The 19,444-nt window shown below is 40.6% G+C and overlaps 1 protein-coding gene across 1 annotated transcript in view; it reads right to left on the bottom strand.

Moving 5' to 3' along the window:
* Positions 1-5,722: 5,722 nt before the first annotated feature.
* Positions 5,723-19,444, bottom strand: part of LOC127932535 (UDP-GlcNAc:betaGal beta-1,3-N-acetylglucosaminyltransferase-like protein 1) — an 80,290-nt gene continuing 66,568 nt past the window's right edge. The window contains exon 11 of the transcript XR_008145910.1: positions 5,723-5,895. The gene's annotated coding sequence lies outside the window, so the exon portion shown is untranslated. The remainder of the gene's footprint in view (positions 5,896-19,444) is intronic.

Below are 19,444 nucleotides of genomic sequence, written 5' to 3'. Positions count from 1 at the left end.
TGAATCAGTGTTTTGTTGTAACCCTGGTGATTTAGATAGAAAGCCTCTAGTGAATCAGTGTTCTGTTGTAACCCTGGTGATTTAGATATAAAGCCTCTAGTGAATCAGTGTTCTGTTGTAACCCTGGTGATTTAGATAGAAAGCCTCTAGTGAATCAGTGTTCTGTTGTAACCCTGGTGATTTAGATATAAAGCCTCTAGTGAATCAGTGTTCTGTTGTAACCCTGGTGATTTAGATAGAAAGCCTCTAGTGAATCAGTGTTCTGTTGTAACCCTGGTGATTTAGATATAAAGCCTCTAGTGAATCAGTGTTCTGTTGTAACCCTGGTGATTTAGATAGAAAGCCTCTAGTGAATCAGTGTTCTGTTGTAACCCTGGTGATTTAGATAGAAAGCCTCTAGTGAATCAGTGTTCTGTTGTAACCCTGGTGATTTAGATAGAAAGCCTCTAGTGAATCAGTGTTCTGTTGTAACCCTGGTGATTTGATAGAAAGCCTCTAGTGAATCAGTGTTCTGTTGTAACCCTGGTGATTTAGATAGAAAGACTCTTGTGAATTAGTGTTCTGTTGTAACCCTGGTGATTTAGATATAAAGCCTCTAGTGAATCAGTGTTCTGTTGTAACCCTGGTGATTTAGATATAAAGCCTCTAGTGAATCAGTGTAATGTTGTAACCCTGGTGATTTAGATATAAAGCCTCTAGTGAATCAGTGTTCTGTTGTAACCCTGGTGATTTAGATAGAAAGCCTCTAGTGAATTAGTGTTCTGTTGTAACCCTGGTGATTTAGATAGAAAGCCTCTTGTGAATTAGTGTTCTGTTGTAACCCTGGTGATTTAGATTTAAAGCCTCTAGTGAATCAGTGTTCTGTTGTAACCCTGGTGATTTAGATAGGAAGCCTCTAGTGAATCAGTGTTCTGTTGTAACCCTGGTGATTTAGATATAAAGCCTCTAGTGAATCAGTGTTCTGTTGTAACCCTGGTGATTTGATAGAAAGCCTCTAGTGAATCAGTGTTCTGTTGTAACCCTGGTGATTTAGATAGAAAGCCTCTAGTGAATCAGTGTTCTGTTGTAACCCTGGTGATTTAGATAGAAAGCCTCTAGTGAATCAGTGTTCTGTTGTAACCCTGGTGATTTAGATAGAAAGCCTCTAGTGAATCAGTGTTCTGTTGTAACCCTGGTGATTTAGATAGAAAGCCTCTAGTGAATCAGTGTTCTGTTGTAACCCTGGTGATTTAGATAGGAAGCCTCTAGTGAATCAGTGTTCTGTTGTAACCCTGGTGATTTAGATAGAAAGCCTCTAGTGAATCAGTGTTCTGTTGTAACCCTGGTGATTTAGATAAAAAGCCTCTAGTGAACCAGTGTTCTGTTGTAACCCTGGTGATTTAGATAGAAAGCCTCTAGTGAATCAGTGTTCTGTTGTAACCCTGGTGATTTAGATAGAAAGCCTCTAGTGAATCAGTGTTCTGTTGTAACCCTGGTGATTTAGATATAAAGCCTCTAGTGAATCAGTGTTCTGTTGTAACCCTGGTGATTTAGATTTAAAACCTCTAGTGAATCAGTGTTCTGTTGTAACCCTGGTGGTTTAGATATAAAGCCTCTAGTGAATCAGTGTTCTGTTGTAACCCTGGTGATTTAGATATAAAGCCTCTAGTGAATCAGTGTTCTGTTGTAACCCTGGTGATTTAGATATAAAGCCTCTAGTGAATCAGTGTTCTGTTGTAACCCTGGTGATTTAGATATAAAGCCTCTAGTGAATCAGTGTTCTGTTGTAACCCTGGTGATTTAGATAGAAAGCCTCTAGTGAATCAGTGTTCTGTTGTAACCCTGGTGATTTAGATATAAAGCCTCTAGTGAATCAGTGTTCTGTTGTAACCCTGGTGATTTAGATTTAAAACCTCTAGTGAATCAGTGTTCTGTTGTAACCCTGGTGGTTTAGATATACAGCCTCTTGTGAATCAGTGTTCTGTTGTAACCCTGGTGATTTAGATAGAAAGCCTCTAGTGAATCAGTGTTCTGTTGTAACCCTGGTGATTTAGATATAAAGCCTCTAGTGAATCAGTGTTCTGGTGATTTAGATTTAAAACCTCTAGTGAATCAGTGTTCTGTTGTAACCCTGGTGATTTAGATAGAAAGCCTCTAGTGAATCAGTGTTCTGTTGTAACCCTGGTGATTTAGATAGAAAGCCTCTAGTGAATCAGTGTTCTGTTGTAACCCTGGTGATTTAGATTTAAAACCTCTAGTGAATCAGTGTTCTGTTGTAACCCTGGTGGTTTAGATATAAAGCCTCTAGTGAATCAGTGTTCTGTTGTAACCCTGGTGATTTAGATAGAAAGCCTCTAGTGAATCAGTGTTCTGTTGTAACCCTGGTGATTTAGATATAAAGCCTCTAGTGAATCAGTGTTCTGTTGTAACCCTGGTGATTTAGATATAAAGCCTCTAGTGAATCAGTGTTCTGTTGTAACCCTGGTGATTTAGATAGAAAGCCTCTAGTGAATCAGTGTTCTGTTGTAACCCTGGTGATTTAGATTTAAAACCTCTAGTGAATCAGTGTTCTGTTGTAACCCTGGTGATTTAGATAGAAAGCCTCTAGTGAATCAGTGTTCTGTTGTAACCCTGGTGATTTAGATAGAAAGCCTCTAGTGAATCAGTGTTCTGTTGTAACCCTGGTGATTTAGATAGAAAGCCTCTAGTGAATCAGTGGAATCACTGTTCTGCTCCAGTCAGAATGTAAACAGTCCACGGGGAGAGTGGACAGGTCAGGGAGAGTGTCTGTGTCAGGGGTTAGACGTGGAGACCATGTGTTAACTGGACGTGCTAGGTTTCTCCAGCTCTGTACTGGGCTCAGCTAGCCTGTCACTATGGTAACCATGAGAGAGGTTTCCCAGGTTACACACCATCTTTTTTGATTTTGCGTGAGTGTCTCCCTACCTTTCGAGAAGAACAGAAAATACAGGGAGCGTTACTTTAAATCGCTCTGTGATTAGCTTCTACCCACCTATTTGTTTTGCCACTATATCACTACCCAGAATCCCATGTGTAGCTGTGGTCAGAGTTCCAGGAGGTTTCTGTTGAAATACCAAAGCATTGGTGTTGGTGGTAAAGTTTGTTTACCTTTCAACAGTGAAACTCAAGAGCTCTGTGTGGGAAAACGAATGCCCTTACTGGGCATGGTGTCTGTAGTGTGTGTCAGAGCGTAGTACTCTAAAATACATCATTGTTCCTGAGGTTTTATAAGAGACTTGTGGAAAGAAAAACAAATATGAGAGTGTGTGTGTATAGTGTGTGTGTGTGTGTGTGTGTGTGTGTGTATAGTGTGTGTGTGTGTATAGTGTGTGTGTGTATAGTGTGTGTGTGTGTGTATAGTGTGTGTGTTTGTGGATAGTGTGTGTGTGTGTATGTGTGTGTATATAGTGTGTGTGTGTGTATGTGTGTGTATGTGTGTATAGTGTGTGTGTGTGTATAGTGTGTGTGTGTGTATAGTGTGTGTGTATAGTGTGTGTGTGTGTGTATAGTGTGTGTGTGTGTGTATAGTGTGTGTGTGTGTGTGTATAGTGTGTGTGTGTATAGTGTGTGTGTGTGTATAGTGTGTGTGTGTATAGTGTGTGTGTGTGTGTGTGTAGTGTGTGTGTGTGTGTGTGTATAGTGTGTGTGTGTGTGTGTATAGTGTGTGTCAGAGCGTAGTACTCTAAAATACATCATTGTTCCTGAGGTTTTATAAGAGACTTGTGGAAAGAAAAACAAATATGAGAGTGTGTGTGTGTGTGTGTGTATGTGTGTGTGTGTGTGTGTATAGTGTGTGTGTGTGTATGTGTGTGTGTGTGTGTATAGTGTGTGTGTGTATAGTGTGTGTGTGTGTGTATAGTGTGTGTGTATAGTGTGTGTGTATAGTGTGTGTGTGTGTGTATAGTGTGTGTGTATAGTGTGTGTGTATAGTGTGTGTGTGTGTGTATAGTGTGGGTGTGTGTGTATAGTGTGTGTGTGTGTGTGTATAGTGTGTGTGTGTATAGTGTGTGTGTGTGTGTATAGTGTGTGTGTGTGTGTATAGTGTGTGTGTGTATAGTGTGTGTGTAGTGTGTGTGGTGTGTGTGTGTGTGTATAGTGTGTGTGTGTGTGTGTGTATAGTGTGTATGTGTGTATAGTGTGTATGTGTGTATAGTGTGTGTGTGTGTGTGTGTATGTGTGTATAGTGTGTGTGTGTGTATAGTGTGTGTGTGTATGTGTGTGTGTGTGTGTGTGTGTGTAGTGTGTGTGTGTATAGTGTGTGTGTGTGTGTGTGTATAGTGTGTATGTGTGTATAGTGTGTATGTGTGTATAGTGTGTGTGTGTGTGTGTATGTGTGTATAGTGTGTGTGTGTGTATAGTGTGTGTGTGTATGTGTGTGTGTGTGTGTATAGTGTGTGTGTGTGTGTGTGTATAGTGTGTGTGTGTGTGTGTGTGTGTGTGTGTGTGTGTGTGTATAGTGCGTGTGTGTGTGTGTGTGTATAGTGTGTGTGTGTGTATAGTGTGTGTAGTGTGTGTGTGTATAGTGTGTGTGTGTGTAGTGTGTGTATAGTGTGTGTATAGTGTGTGTGTGTGTATAGTGTGTGTGTGTGTGTATAGTGTGTGTGTGTATGTGTGTATAGTGTGTGTGTGTGTGTGTAGTGTGTGTGTGTGTGTATAGTGTGTGTGTGTATGTGTGTGTGTGTATAGTGTGTGTGTGTGTGTGTATAGTGTGTGTGTGTGTGTGTATAGTGTGTGTGTGTGTGTGTAGTGTGTGTGTATAGTGTGTGTGTGTGTGTGTATAGTGTGTGTGTGTGTGTGTGTGTGTGTGTGTGTGTGTAGTGTGTGTGTATAGTGTGTGTGTGTGTGTATAGTGTGTGTGTGTGTGTGTATAGTGTGTGTCAGAGCGTAGTACTCTAAAAATACATCATTGTTCCTGAGGTTTTATAAGAGACTTGTGGAAAGAAAAACAAATATGAGAGTGTGTGTATAGTGTGTGTGTGTATAGTGTGTGTGTGTGTGTGTGTGTGTGTGTGTGTGTGTATAGTGCGTGTGTGTGTATAGTGTGTGTGTGTATAGTGTGTGTGTGTGTGTGTGTGTGTGTGTGTGTGTGTATAGTGCGTGTGTGTGTGTGTGTGTATAGTGTGTGTGTGTGTAGTGTGTGTGTGTATAGTGTGTGTGTGTAGTGTGTGTGTGTGTGTATAGTGCGTGTGTGTGTGTGTGTGTATAGTGTGTGTGTAGTGTGTGTGTGTCCATATTTCTGGAAAGTCTCTTTCAGAGGACATGATTGGAAACGTTTGTATTTGTGATTTATCTCCACGATCAACATGGACATGCTGCCACACATATTATACTAACAAGACAGCAAGCAGATGACTGTCATAGTCCATCTATCCTTCTCAGCATCCAACCCTCAAACACTCACCCCCCCACTCACCCCCCTCCATCCCCCTGTCTCTACATCCCAGATGACTGTCATAGTCCATCTATCCTTCTCAGCATCCAACCCTCCCTAAAACTGTCATAGTCTCACCCCCCCAACCCTCCATCCCTCTGTCACTCACTGTCATAGTCCATCCATCCCTCTGTCTCTACATCCCAGATCTACATCCCAGATGACTGTCATAGTCCATCTATCCTTCTCAGCATCCAACCCTCAAACACTCACCCCCTCCATCCCTCTGTCTCTACATCCCAGATGACTGTCATAGTCCATCTATCCCCCCCTCCATCCCCTGTCTCTACATCCCAGAGTGTTAGTTGAAGTGGTAGTAGTCAACTCCTCTCCTCTCCATCTCTCCATCTCTCAGAGTGTTAGTTGAAGTGGTAGTAGTCAACTCCTCTCCTCTCCATCTCTCCATCTCTCAGAGTGTTAGTTGAAGTGGTAGTAGTCAACTCCTCTCCTCTCCATCTCTCCATCTCTCAGAGTGTTAGTTGAAGTGGTAGTAGTCAACTCCTCTCCTCTTCATCTCTCCATCTCTCAGAGTGTTAGTTGAAGTGGTAGTAGTCAACTCCCATCCTCTCCATCTCTCAGAGTGTTAGTTGAAGTGGTAATAGTCAACTCCTTCTTCCAGATGGAGAGACTTCAGGTTTTCTTCAAACACTCCTCCGGTCATGTCCTGGGAGAACGAAATGACAGAACATGAAAAGAGTGAGAGTGAGGAGGCGATGCTGGTCATCGCTCTAATTATCAACGCCCATGGTCAGTCTCATACTTCCTGTCTGTAGGTGAGGTCACTTCCTGTTTTGAGTTATCTCTGGCATCTGATTGGTCAACAGTTAAAGAGATAAGGACCAGGGTTGGGGCCAATTCCAATTCATTTCCAGTCAATTCAGAAAGTAAACCTAATTAAATTCCAGATGTTCATTGAAAATTGAATTTAAATGGAATTAAACCCAATCCGGTACTTGTAACATATGGGTGTGTTTAACAATTAATTTTGTGATTGGCTGCAGGTGTGTGTGTGTGTGTGTGTGTGTGTGTGTGTGTGTGTGTGTGTGTGTGTGTGTGTGTGTGTGTGTGTGTGTGTGTGTGTGTGTGTGTGTGTGTGTGTGTGAGAGAGAGATTGAGTCCAGGTCCCAGTGTCCTCTGACTGAATTATCACAGATTCCCATAATTGGCCAATTAGAAGCTCTGGGAGGCAGGGCCAGTCGATTAGCTGTCTGCAGCTCATAATTAGATAAACACAACATTAACTGTCTGTCTGCCTGGGCTGGCCAACAGAGTGCGTGTGTGTGTGTGTGTGTGTGTGTGTGTGTGTGTGTGTGTGTGTGTGTGTGTGTGTGTGTGTGTGTGTGTGTGTGTGTTTTCTAAACCCAGAGGCAATTCAATTCCCCAGTTAAAGGATCACCAAATAACTTTTAGGAAGGCTTTATAACTGTTGAATATATATATATATTATACCCTGTCTGGTTGTTATATATTTATATATATACCCTGTCTGGTTGTTACTAAGGCTTTATAACTGTTGAATATATATATATATTATACCCTGTCTGGTTGTTACTAAGGCTTTATAACTGTTGAATATATATATATATATTATACCCTGTCTGGTTGTTATATATTTATATAATACCCTGTCTGGTTGTTACTAAGGCTTTATAACTGTTGAATATATATATATATACCCTGTCTGGTTGTTATATATTTATATAATACCCTGTCTGGTTGTTACTAAGGCTTTATAACTGTTGAATATATATATATATATACCCTGTCTGGTTGTTATATATTTATATAATACCCTGTCTGGTTGTTACTAAGGCTTTATAACTGTTATATATTTATATGATACCCTGTCTGGTTGTTACTAAGGCTTTATAACTGTTATATATATATATGATACCCTGTCTGGTTGTTACTAAGGCTTTATAACTGTTGAATATATATATTATACCCTGTCTGGTTGTTACTAAGGCTTTATAACTGTTATATATATATATTATACCCTGTCTGGTTGTTACTAAGGCTTTATAACTGTTATATATATATATATTATACCCTGTCTGGTTGTTACTAAGGCTTTATAACTGTTATATATTTATATTATACCCTGTCTGGTTGTTACTAAGGCTTTATAACTGTTATATATTTATATTATACCCTGTCTGGTTGTTACTAAGGCTTTATAACTGTTGAATATATATATATTATACCCTGTCTGGTTGTTACTAAGGCTTTATAACTGTTATATATTTATATTATACCCTGTCTGGTTGTTACTAAGGCTTTATAACTGTTGAATATATATATATTATACCCTGTCTGGTTGTTATATATATATTATACCCTGTCTGGTTGTTACTAAGGCTTTATAACTGTTATATATTTATATTATACCCTGTCTGGTTGTTACTAAGGCTTTATAACTGTTGAATATATATAGTATACCCTGTCTGGTTGTTATATATATATATATATATTATACCCTGTCTGGTTGTTACTAAGGCTTTATAACTGTTGAATATATATATTATACCCTGTCTGGTTGTTACTAAGGCTTTATAACTGTTATATATATATATATTATACCCTGTCTGGTTGTTACTAAGGCTTTATAACTGTTATATATATATATATTATACCCTGTCTGGTTGTTACTAAGGCTTTATAACTGTTATATATTTATATTATACCCTGTCTGGTTGTTACTAAGGCTTTATAACTGTTATATATTTATATCATAACCTGTCTGGTTGTTACTAAGGCTTTATAACTGTTGAATATATATATATTATACCCTGTCTGGTTGTTACTAAGGCTTTATAACTGTTATATATTTATATTATACCCTGTCTGGTTGTTACTAAGGCTTTATAACTGTTGAATATATATATATTATACCCTGTCTGGTTGTTATATATATATTATACCCTGTCTGGTTGTTACTAAGGCTTTATAACTGTTATATATTTATATTATACCCTGTCTGGTTGTTACTAAGGCTTTATAACTGTTGAATATATATAGTATACCCTGTCTGGTTGTTATATATATATATATATATTATACCCTGTCTGGTTGTTACTAAGGCTTTATAACTATTGAATATATATATTATACCCTGTCTGGTTGTTATATATATATATTATACCCTGTCTGGTTGTTACTAAGGCTTTATAACTGTTGAATATATATATATTATACCCTGTCTGGTTGTTACTAAGGCTTTATAACTGTTGAATATATATATTATACCCTGTCTGGTTGTTATATATATATATTATATACCTGTCTGGTTGTTACTAAGGCTTTATAACTGTTATATATTTATATGATACCCTGTCTGTTTGTTATATATTTATATTATACCCTGTCTGGTTGTTACTAAGGCTTTATAACTGTTATATATTTATATTATACCCTGTCTGGTTGTTACTAAGGCTTTATAACTGTTGAATATATATATTATACCCTGTCTGGTTGTTACTAAGGCTTTATAACTGTTGAATATATATATTATACCCTGTCTGGTTGTTACTAAGGCTTTATAACTGTTGAATATATATATATTATACCCTGTCTGGTTGTTACTAAGGCTTTATAACTGTTATATATTTATATTATACCCTGTCTGGTTGTTACTAAGGCTTTATAACTGTTATATATTTATATTATACCCTGTCTGGTTGTTACTAAGGCTTTATAACTGTTATATATTTATATTATACCCTGTCTGGTTGCTACTAAGGCTTTATAACTTATATATTTATTGAGGCAAAACGCTGGTTAAAGTGTGTGAAGGTGAGCGCCGGTCAAAGTATCAGTGAGAATATTATGCTGCAGTCAAAGATCAGCAGGCTGTGTACGTGTGTGTGTGTGTGTGTGTGTGTGTGTGTGTGTTGTGTGTGTATGTGTGTGTGTGTGTGTGTGTGTGTGTGTGTGTGTGTATGTGTGTATAACTGTGTGTGTGTCTGTACGTATATTATACCCTGTGTGCGTGCCAGGGCACACGCCCTAGCTCATTATACCATTAGCAGAGATTACCGACCAGGCGGAGATACGATCCGGAACAACGAACAACAGGACACACACACTTTCTCCACTCACCAGCTTGACACAGATGATGTAGGGTGGAGACACATCTCTGTAGTGCAGTACAGGGATCTGAGGCTTGGGCCTCTCCTGGGAGGAAGACAGGAGGAACAATGAGGAGAGGAAAAGGAGTGGGTTGATCCAAGATCTGATCTGACATCTAGCTCGAAGATCTGATCTGACTCTATGGTAGTTTGGTTCTAGAGTGTTGTGGTATCTATGGTAGTTTATCCAAGATCTGATCTGACATCTATGGTGGCTTAGCTCCAAGATCTGATCTGACATCTATGGTAGTTTGGTTCTAGAGTGTTGTGGTATCTATGGTAGTTTAGCTAAGATCTGATCTGACATCTATGGTAGTTTGGTTCTAGAGTGTTGTGGTATCTATGGTAGCTTAGCTCCAAGATCTGATCTGACATCTATGGTAGCTTAGCTCCAAGATCTGATCTGACATCTATTGTAGCTTAGCTCCAAGATCTGATCTGACATCTATGGTAGTTTGGTTCTAAGAGTGTTGTGGTATCTATGGTAGCTTAGCTCCAAGATCTGATCTGACATCTATGGTAGTTTGGTTCCAAGAGTGTTGTGGAATCTATGGTAGCTTAGCTCCAAGATCTGATCTGACATCTATGGTAGCTTAGCTCCAAGATCTGATCTGACATCTATGGTAGCTTAGCTCCAAGATCTGATCTGACATCTATGGTAGTTTGGTTCTAGAGTGTTGTGGAATCTATGGTAGCTTAGCTCCAAGATCTGATCTGACATCTATGGTAGCTTAGCTCCAAGATCTGATCTGACATCTATGGTAGTTTGGTTCTAGAGTGTTGTGACATCTATGGTAGCTTAGCTCCAAGATCTGATCTGACATCTATGGTAGCTTAGCTCCAAGATCTGATCTGACATCTATGGCAGTTTGGTTCTGGAGTGTTGTGTTATCTATGGTAGCTTAGCTCCAAGACCTGATCTGACATCTATGGTAGTTTGGTTCTAGAGTGTCTGGTATCTATGGTAGCTTAGATCCAAGATCTGATATCTATGGTAGTTTGGTTCTAGAGTGTTGTGGTATCTATGGTAGTTTGATTCTAGAGTGTTGACATCTATGGTATTTTGGTTCAGAGTGTTGTGGATCTATGGTAGTTTGGTTCTAGAGTGTTGTGGTATCTATGGTAGCTTAGATCCAAGATCTGATCTGACATCTATGGTAGTTTGGTTCAGATGTTGTGGTATCTATGGTAGCTTATCTCAAGATCTGATCTGACATCTATGGTAGCTTAGCTCCAAGATCTGATCTGACATCTATGGTAGCTTAGCTCCAAGATCTGATCTGACATCTATGGTAGTTTGGTTCTAGAGTGTTGTGGTATCTATGGTAGCTTAGCTCCAAGATCTGATCTGACATCTATGGTAGTTTGGTTCTAGAGTGTTCTGACATCTATGGTAGCTTAGATCCAAGATCTGATCTGACATCTATGGTAGCTTAGCTCCAAGATCTGATCTGACATCTATGGTAGCTTAGCTCCAAGATCTGATCTGACATCTATGGTAGTTTGGTTCTAGATCTGTTGTGAATCTATGGTAGCTTAGCTCCAAGATCTGATCTGACATCTATGGTAGCTTAGATCCAAGATCTGATCTGACATCTATGGTAGTTTGGTTCTTGTTGTGGATCTATGGTAGCTTAGATCCAAGATCTGATCTGACATCTATGGTAGCTTAGCTCCAAGATCTGATCTGACATCTATGGTGGCTTAGTTCAAGATCTGATCTGACATCTATGGTAGCTTAGATCCAAGATCTGATCTGACATCTATGGTAGCTTGGTTCCAGAGATCTGTTGTGGTATCTAAGCTTATCTGATCTGACATCTATGGTAGCTTAGATTCAAGATCTGATCTGACATCTATGGTAGCTTAGATCCAGAGATCTGATCTGACATCTATGGTAGTTTAGATCCAAGATCTGATCTGACATCTATGGTAGCTTGGATCCAGAGTGTTCTGACATCTATGGTAGCTTGGATCTAAGTGTTGGTATCTATTGTATTTTGATTCTAGAGTGTTGTGGTATCTATGGTAGTTTGGTCTGACATCTATGGTAGCTTAGATCCAAGATCTGATCTGACATCTATGGTAGTTTGGTTCAGATCTGATTGACATCTATGGTAGCTTAGCTCCAAGATCTGATCTGACATCTATGGTAGCTTAGATCCAAGATCTGATCTGACATCTATGGTAGTTTAGTTCTAAGATCTGATCTGACATCTATGGTAGCTTAGATCCAAGATCTGATCTGACATCTATGGTAGCTTAGATCCAAGATCTGATCTGACATCTATGGTAGTTTGGTTCTAGAGTGTTGATCTATGGTAGCTTCAAGATCTGATCTGACATCTATGGTAGTTTGGTTCTAAGATCTGATCTGAATCTATGGTGGCTTAGCTCCAAGATCTGATCTGACATCTATGGTAGCTTAGATCCAAGATCTGATCTGACATCTATGGTAGTTTGGTTTTAAGATCTGATGTGGTATCTATGGTAGCTTAGCTCCAAGATCTGATCTGACATCTATGGTAGCTTAGATCCAAGATCTGATCTGACATCTATGGTAGCTTAGATCCAAGATCTGATCTGACATCTATGGTAGTTTGGTTCTAGATCTGTTGTGGTATCTATGGTAGCTTAGCTCCAAGATCTGATCTGACATCTATGGTAGCTTAGCTCCAAGATCTGATCTGACATCTATGGTAGCTTAGATCCAAGATCTGATCTGACATCTATGGTAGCTTAGATCCAAGATCTGATCTGACATCTATGGTAGCTTAGATCCAAGATCTGATCTGACATCTATGGTAGCTTAGATCCAAGATCTGATCTGACATCTATAGTAGCTTAGATCCAAGATCTGATCTGACATCTATAGTAGCTTAACTCCAAGATCTGATCTGACATCTATGGTAGTTTGGTTCTAGAGTGTTGTGGTATCTATGGTAGCTTAGCTCCAAGATCTGATCTGACATCTATGGTAGCTTAGCTCCAAGATCTGATCTGACATCTATGGTAGTTTGGTTTTAGAGTGTTGTGGTATCTATGGTAGCTTAGCTCCAAGATCTGATCTGACATCTATGGTAGCTTAGCTCCAAGATCTGATCTGACATCTATGGTAGTTTGGTTCTGGAGTGTTGATCTGACATCTATGGTAGCTTAGATCCAAGATCTGATCTGACATCTATGGTAGTTTGGTTCTAGAGTGTTGTGGATCTGATCTTAGACATCTATGGTAGCTTAGCTCCAAGATCTGATCTGACATCTATGGTAGTTTGGTTTTAGAGTGTTGTGGTATCTATGGTAGCTTAGCTCCAAGATCTGATCTGACATCTATGGTAGCTTAGCTCCAAGATCTGATCTGACATCTATGGTAGTTTGGTTCTAGATCTGTTGTGGTATCTATGGTAGCTTAGCTCCAAGATCTGATCTGACATCTATGGTAGTTTGGTTCTAGAGTGTTGTGACATCTATGGTAGCTTAGCTCCAAGATCTGATCTGACATCTATGGTAGCTTAGCTCCAAGATCTGATCTGACATCTATGGTAGCTTAGCTCCAAGATCTGATCTGACATCTATGGTAGCTTAGCTCCAAGATCTGATCTGACATCTATGGTAGCTTAGCTCCAAGATCTGATCTGACATCTATGGTAGTTTGGTTCTAGAGTGTTGTGGTATCTATGGTAGCTTAGCTCCAAGATCTGATCTGACATCTATGGTAGCTTAGCTCCAAGATCTGATCTGACATCTATGGTGGCTTAGCTCCAAGATCTGATCTGACATCTATGGTAGCTTAGCTCCAAGATCTGATCTGACATCTATGGTGGCTTAGATCCAAGATCTGATCTGACATCTATGGTAGCTTAGATCCAAGATCTGATCTGACATCTATGGTGGCTTAGATCCAAGATCTGATCTGACATCTATGGTAGCTTAGATCCAAGATCTGATCTGACATCTATGGTAGTTTGGTTCTAGAGTGTTGTGGTATCTATGGTAGCTTAGCTCAAGATCTGATCTGACATCTATGGTAGTTTGGTTCTAGAGTGTTGTGGTATCTATGGTAGCTTAGCTCCAAGATCTGATCTGACATCTATGGTAGCTTAGCTCCAAGATCTGATATCTATGGTAGCTTAGCTCCAAGATCTGATCTGACATCTATGGTAGTTTGGTTCTAGAGTGTTGTGGAATCTATGGTAGCTTAGCTCCAAGATCTGATCTGACATCTATGGTAGCTTAGCTCCAAGATCTGATCTGACATCTATGGTAGTTTGGTTCTAGAGTGTTGTGGTATCTATGGTAGCTTAGATCCAAGATCTGACATCTATGGTAGCTTAGCTCCAAGATCTGATCTGACATCTATGGTAGTTTGGTTTCCAAGATCTGTTGACATCTATGGTAGCTTAGATCCAAGATCTGATCTGACATCTATGGTGGCTTAGCTCCAAGATCTGATCTGACATCTATGGTAGTTTGGTTCTAAGATCTGTTGTGACATCTATGGTAGCTTAGCTCCAAGATCTGATCTGACATCTATGGTAGTTTGGTTCCAAGATCTGTTGTGACATCTATGGTAGCTTAGCTCCAAGATCTGATCTGACATCTATGGTAGCTTAGCTCCAAGATCTGATCTGACATCTATGGTAGCTTAGCTCCAAGATCTGATCTGACATCTATGGTAGCTTAGCTCCAAGATCTGATCTGACATCTATGGTAGCTTAGCTCCAAGATCTGATCTGACATCTATGGTAGTTTGGTTCAAGATCTGATGTGACATCTATGGTAGCTTAGCTCCAAGATCTGATCTGACATCTATGGTAGCTTAGATCCAAGATCTGATCTGACATCTATGGTGGCTTAGCTCCAAGATCTGATCTGACATCTATGGTAGCTTAGATCCAAGATCTGATCTGACATCTATGGTGGCTTAGCTCCAAGATCTGATCTGACATCTATGGTAGCTTAGCTCCAAGATCTGATCTGACATCTATGGTGGCTTAGATCCAAGATCTGATCTGACATCTATGGTAGCTTAGATCCAAGATCTGATCTGACATCTATGGTAGTTTAGTTCCAAGATCTGATCTGACATCTATGGTAGCTTAGCTCCAAGATCTGATCTGACATCTATGGTAGTTTGGTTCTAGATCTGTTGTGGTATCTATGGTAGCTTAGATCAAGATCTGATCTGACATCTATGGTAGCTTAGCTCCAAGATCTGATATCTATGGTAGCTTAGCTCCAAGATCTGATCTGACATCTATGGTAGTTTGGTTCCAAGATCTGATCTGACATCTATGGTAGCTTAGATCCAAGATCTGATCTGACATCTATGGTAGCTTAGCTCCAAGATCTGATCTGACATCTATGGTAGTTTGATTCAAGATCTGATCTGACATCTATGGTGGCTTAGATCCAAGATCTGATCTGACATCTATGGTAGCTTAGCTCCAAGATCTGATCTGACATCTATGGTAGTTTGGTTCCAAGATCTGTCTGTGGTATCTATGGTAGTTTGGTTCTGATCTGTTGTGGTATCTATGGTAGCTTAGTTCCAAGATCTGATCTGACATCTATGGTAGCTTAGCTCCAAGATCTGATCTGACATCTATGGTAGCTTAGCTCCAAGATCTGATCTGACATCTATGGTAGCTTAGATCCAAGATCTGATCTGACATCTATGGTAGTTTGGTTCCAGATCTGTTGTGACATCTATGGTAGCTTAGCTCCAAGATCTGATCTGACATCTATGGTAGTTTGGTTCTAGCTATGGTAGCTTAGCTCCAAGATCTGATCTGACATCTATGGTAGTTTGGTTCTAGAGTGTTGTCTGACATCTATGGTAGCTTAGCTCCAAGATCTGATCTGACATCTATGGTAGCTTAGCTCCAAGATCTGATCTGACATCTATGGTAGCTTAGCTCCAAGATCTGATCTGACATCTATGGTAGCTTTGGTTCAAGATCTGTTCTGACATCTATGGTAGCTTAGCTCCAAGATCTGATCTGACATCTATGGTAGTTTGGTTCTAGAGTGTTGTGGTATCTATGGTAGCTTAGCTCCAAGATCTGATCTGACATCTATGGTAGCTTAGCTCCAAGATCTGATCTGACATCTATGGTAGCTTAGCTCCAAGATCTGATCTGACATCTATGGTAGCTTAGTTCCAAGATCTGATCTGACATCTATGGTAGCTTAGCTCCAAGATCTGATCTGACATCTATGGTAGCTTAGCTCCAAGATCTGATCTGACATCTATGGTAGTTTGGTTCCAAGATCTGATTGTGACATCTATGGTAGCTTAGCTCCAAGATCTGATCTGACATCTATGGTAGTTTGGTTCTTGTTCTGACATCTATGGTAGCTTAGCTCCAAGATCTGATCTGACATCTATGGTAGCTTAGCTCCAAGATCTGATCTGACATCTATGGTAGTTTGGTTCTAGAGTGTTGTGGAATCTATGGTAGCTTAGCTCCAAGATCTGATCTGACATCTATGGTAGCTTAGCTCCAAGATCTGATCTGACATCTATGGTAGTTTGGTTCTAGAGATCTGATCTGACATCTATGGTAGCTTAGCTTCAAGATCTGATCTGACATCTATGGTAGCTTAGCTCCAAGATCTGATCTGACATCTATGGTAGTTTGGTTCTGGAGTGTTGTGTTATCTATGGTAGCTTAGCTCCAAGATCTGATCTGACATCTATGGTAGTTTGGTTCTAGAGTGTTGTGGTATCTATGGTAGCTTAGCTCCAAGATCTGATCTGACATCTATGGTAGTTTGGTTCTAGAGTGTTGTGGTATCTATGGTAGTTTGGCTCCAGAGTGTTGTGTTATCTATGGTAGTTTGGTTCTAGAGTGTTGTGGTATCTATGGTAGTTTGGTTCTAGAGTGTTGTGGTATCTATGGTAGTTTGGTTCTAGAGTGTTGTGGTATCTATGGTATTTTGGTTCTAGAGTGTTGTGGTATCTATGGTAGTTTGGTTCTAGAGTGTTGTGGTATCTATGGTAGCTTAGCTCCAAGATCTGATCTGACATCTATGGTAGTTTGGTTCTAGAGTGTTGTGGTATCTATGGTAGCTTAGCTCCAAGATCTGATCTGACATCTATGGTAGTTAGCTCCAAGATCTGATCTGTCATCTATGGTAGTTTGGTTCTAGAGTGTTGTGGTATCTATGGTAGCTTAGCTCCGAGATCTGATCTGACATCTATGGTAGCTTAGCTCCAAGATCTGATCTGACATCTATGGTAGTTTGGTTCTAGAGTGTTGTGGTATCTATGGTAGCTTAGCTCCAAGATCTGATCTGACATCTATGGTAGCTTAGCTCCAAGATCTGATCTGACATCTATGGTAGTTTGGTTCTAGAGTGTTGTGGTATCTATGGTAGCTTAGCTCCAAGATCTGATCTGACATCTATGGTAGTTTGGTTCTAGAGTGTTGTGGTATCTATGGTAGTTTGGTTCTAGAGTGTTGTGTTATCTATGGTAGTTTGGTTCTAGAGTGTTGTGGTATCTATGGTAGTTTGGTTCTAGAGTGTTGTGGTATCTATGGTAGTTTGGTTCTAGAGTGTTGTGGTATCTATGGTAGTTTGGTTCTAGAGTGTTGTGGTATCTATGGTAGTTTGGTTCTAGAGTGTTGTGGTATCTATGGTAGTTTGGCTCCAGAGTGTTGTGGTATCTATGGTAGTTTGGCTCCAGAGTGTTGTGGTATCTATGGTAGTTTGGCTCCAGAGTGTTGTGGTATCTATGGTAGTTTGGCTCCAGAGTGTTGTGGTATCTATGGTAGTTTGGCTCCAGAGTGTTGTGGTATCTATGGTAGTTTGGCTCCAGAGTGTTGTGGTATCTATGGTAGTTTGGCTCCAGAGTGTTGTGGTATCTATGGTAGTTTGGCTCCAGAGTGTTGTGGTGTCTATGGTTCTAAACCGTGTTGGTATCTATGGTTCCTATGGTTCTAGAGTGTTGTGGTATCTATGGTTCTAGAGTGTTGTGCTATGGTTCTAGAGTGTTGTGGTGTCTATGGTTCTAGAGTGTTGTGGTAGGCAGCCCCCCAGAGTGTTGTGGTGTCTATGGTTCTAGAGTGTTGTGGTATCTATGTAGATTGGCTCCAGACCCATTTGTGGTGTCTATGGTTCTAGAGTGTCCCAAATGGTATCTATGGTCCCTAGAGTGTAGAGTCGCACCTTGGACTCCTCAATAGGTGTAGAAGCCTTTCTTGATCTTATTCTCGGACGTCGCAGAACGCTCCATGTTGACCACACACACACAAACCGCTGTCCAAATGTATGTATCACACTATTAAGGTCAACATCTCCATGTTGTCTGCCCCTGAGCAAGGCAGTTAACCCACTGTTTCCCAGGGTGCTGACACGTGGATGTCGATTAAGGCAGCCCCCCACACCTCTGATTCAGCCCCCCACACCTCTGATTCAGCCCCCACACCTGGTGTATCAGTCAGTGTAACAGGATAAACAGCCCATGTTGTCATGACCAGCTGGCTCAGACAGTGTCTCACACAGGTGTCCCAAACAGCTCCATTGAGTGCACTACTTTTGACCATGGATCAGAGGACACTAAATAGAATAAATTTGAGATGCAGCTCCATGTTGTCATGACGGATCAGAGGACACAGGATAAACAGCTCCATGTTGTCATGACGGATCAGAGGACACAGGATAAACAGCTCCATGTTGTCATGACGGATCAGAGGACACAGGATAAACAGCTCCATGTTGTCATGACGGATCAGAGGACACAGGATAAACAGCTCCATGTTGTCATGACGGATCAGAGGACACAGGATAAACAGCTCCATGTTGTCATAAATCAGAGGACACAGGATAAACAGCTCCATGTTGTCATGACGGATCAGAGGACACAGGATAAACAGCTCCATGTTGTCATGATGGATCAGAGGACACAGGATAAACAGCTCCATGTTGTCATGACGGATCAGAGGACACAGGATAAACAGCTCCATGTTGTCATGACGGATCAGAGGACACAGGATAAACAGCTCCATGTTGTCATGACGGATCAGAGGACACAGGATAAACAGCTCCATGTTGTCATGACGGATCAGAGGACACAGGATAAACAGTTGTCATGGGACACAGGATAAACAGCTCCATGTTGTCATGACGGATCAGAGGACACAGGATAAACAGCTCCATGTTGTCATGACGGATCAGAGGACACAGGATAAACAGCTCCATGTTGTCATGATGGATCAGAGGACACAGGATAAACAGCTCCATGTTGTCATGACGGATCAGAGGACACAGGATAAACAGCTCCATGTTGTCATGACGGATCAGAGGACACAGGATAAACAGCTCCATGTTGTCATGACGGATCAGAGGACACAGGATAAACAGCTCCATGTTGTCATGATGGATCAGAGGACACAGGATAAACAGCTCCATGTTGTCATGACGGATCAGAGGACACAGGATAAACAGCTCCATGTTGTCATGATGGATCAGAGGGACACAGGATAAACAGCTCCATGTTGTCATGTTGTCGGATCAGAGGACACAGGATAAACAGCTCCATGTTGTCATGATGGATCAGAGGACACAGGATAAACAGCTCCATGTTGTCATGACGGATCAGAGGACACAGGATAAACAGCTCCATGTTGTCATGACGGATCAGAGGACACAGGATAAACAGCTCCATGTTGTCATGACGGATCAGAGGACACAGGATAAACAGCTCCATGTTGTCATGACGGATCAGAGGACACAGGATAAACAGCTCCATGTTGTCATGATGGATCAGAGGACACAGGATAAACAGCTCCATGTTGTCATGACGGATCAGAGGACACAGGATAAACAGCTCCCATGTTGTCATGACGGATCAGAGGACACAGGATAAACAGCTCCATGT

Source organism: Oncorhynchus keta, chromosome 10, assembly GCF_023373465.1.
Source record: "Oncorhynchus keta strain PuntledgeMale-10-30-2019 chromosome 10, Oket_V2, whole genome shotgun sequence".
In the NCBI taxonomy this organism is placed as follows: domain Eukaryota; kingdom Metazoa; phylum Chordata; class Actinopteri; order Salmoniformes; family Salmonidae; genus Oncorhynchus; species Oncorhynchus keta.
This window is presented reverse-complemented; position numbering and strand designations above follow the sequence as displayed.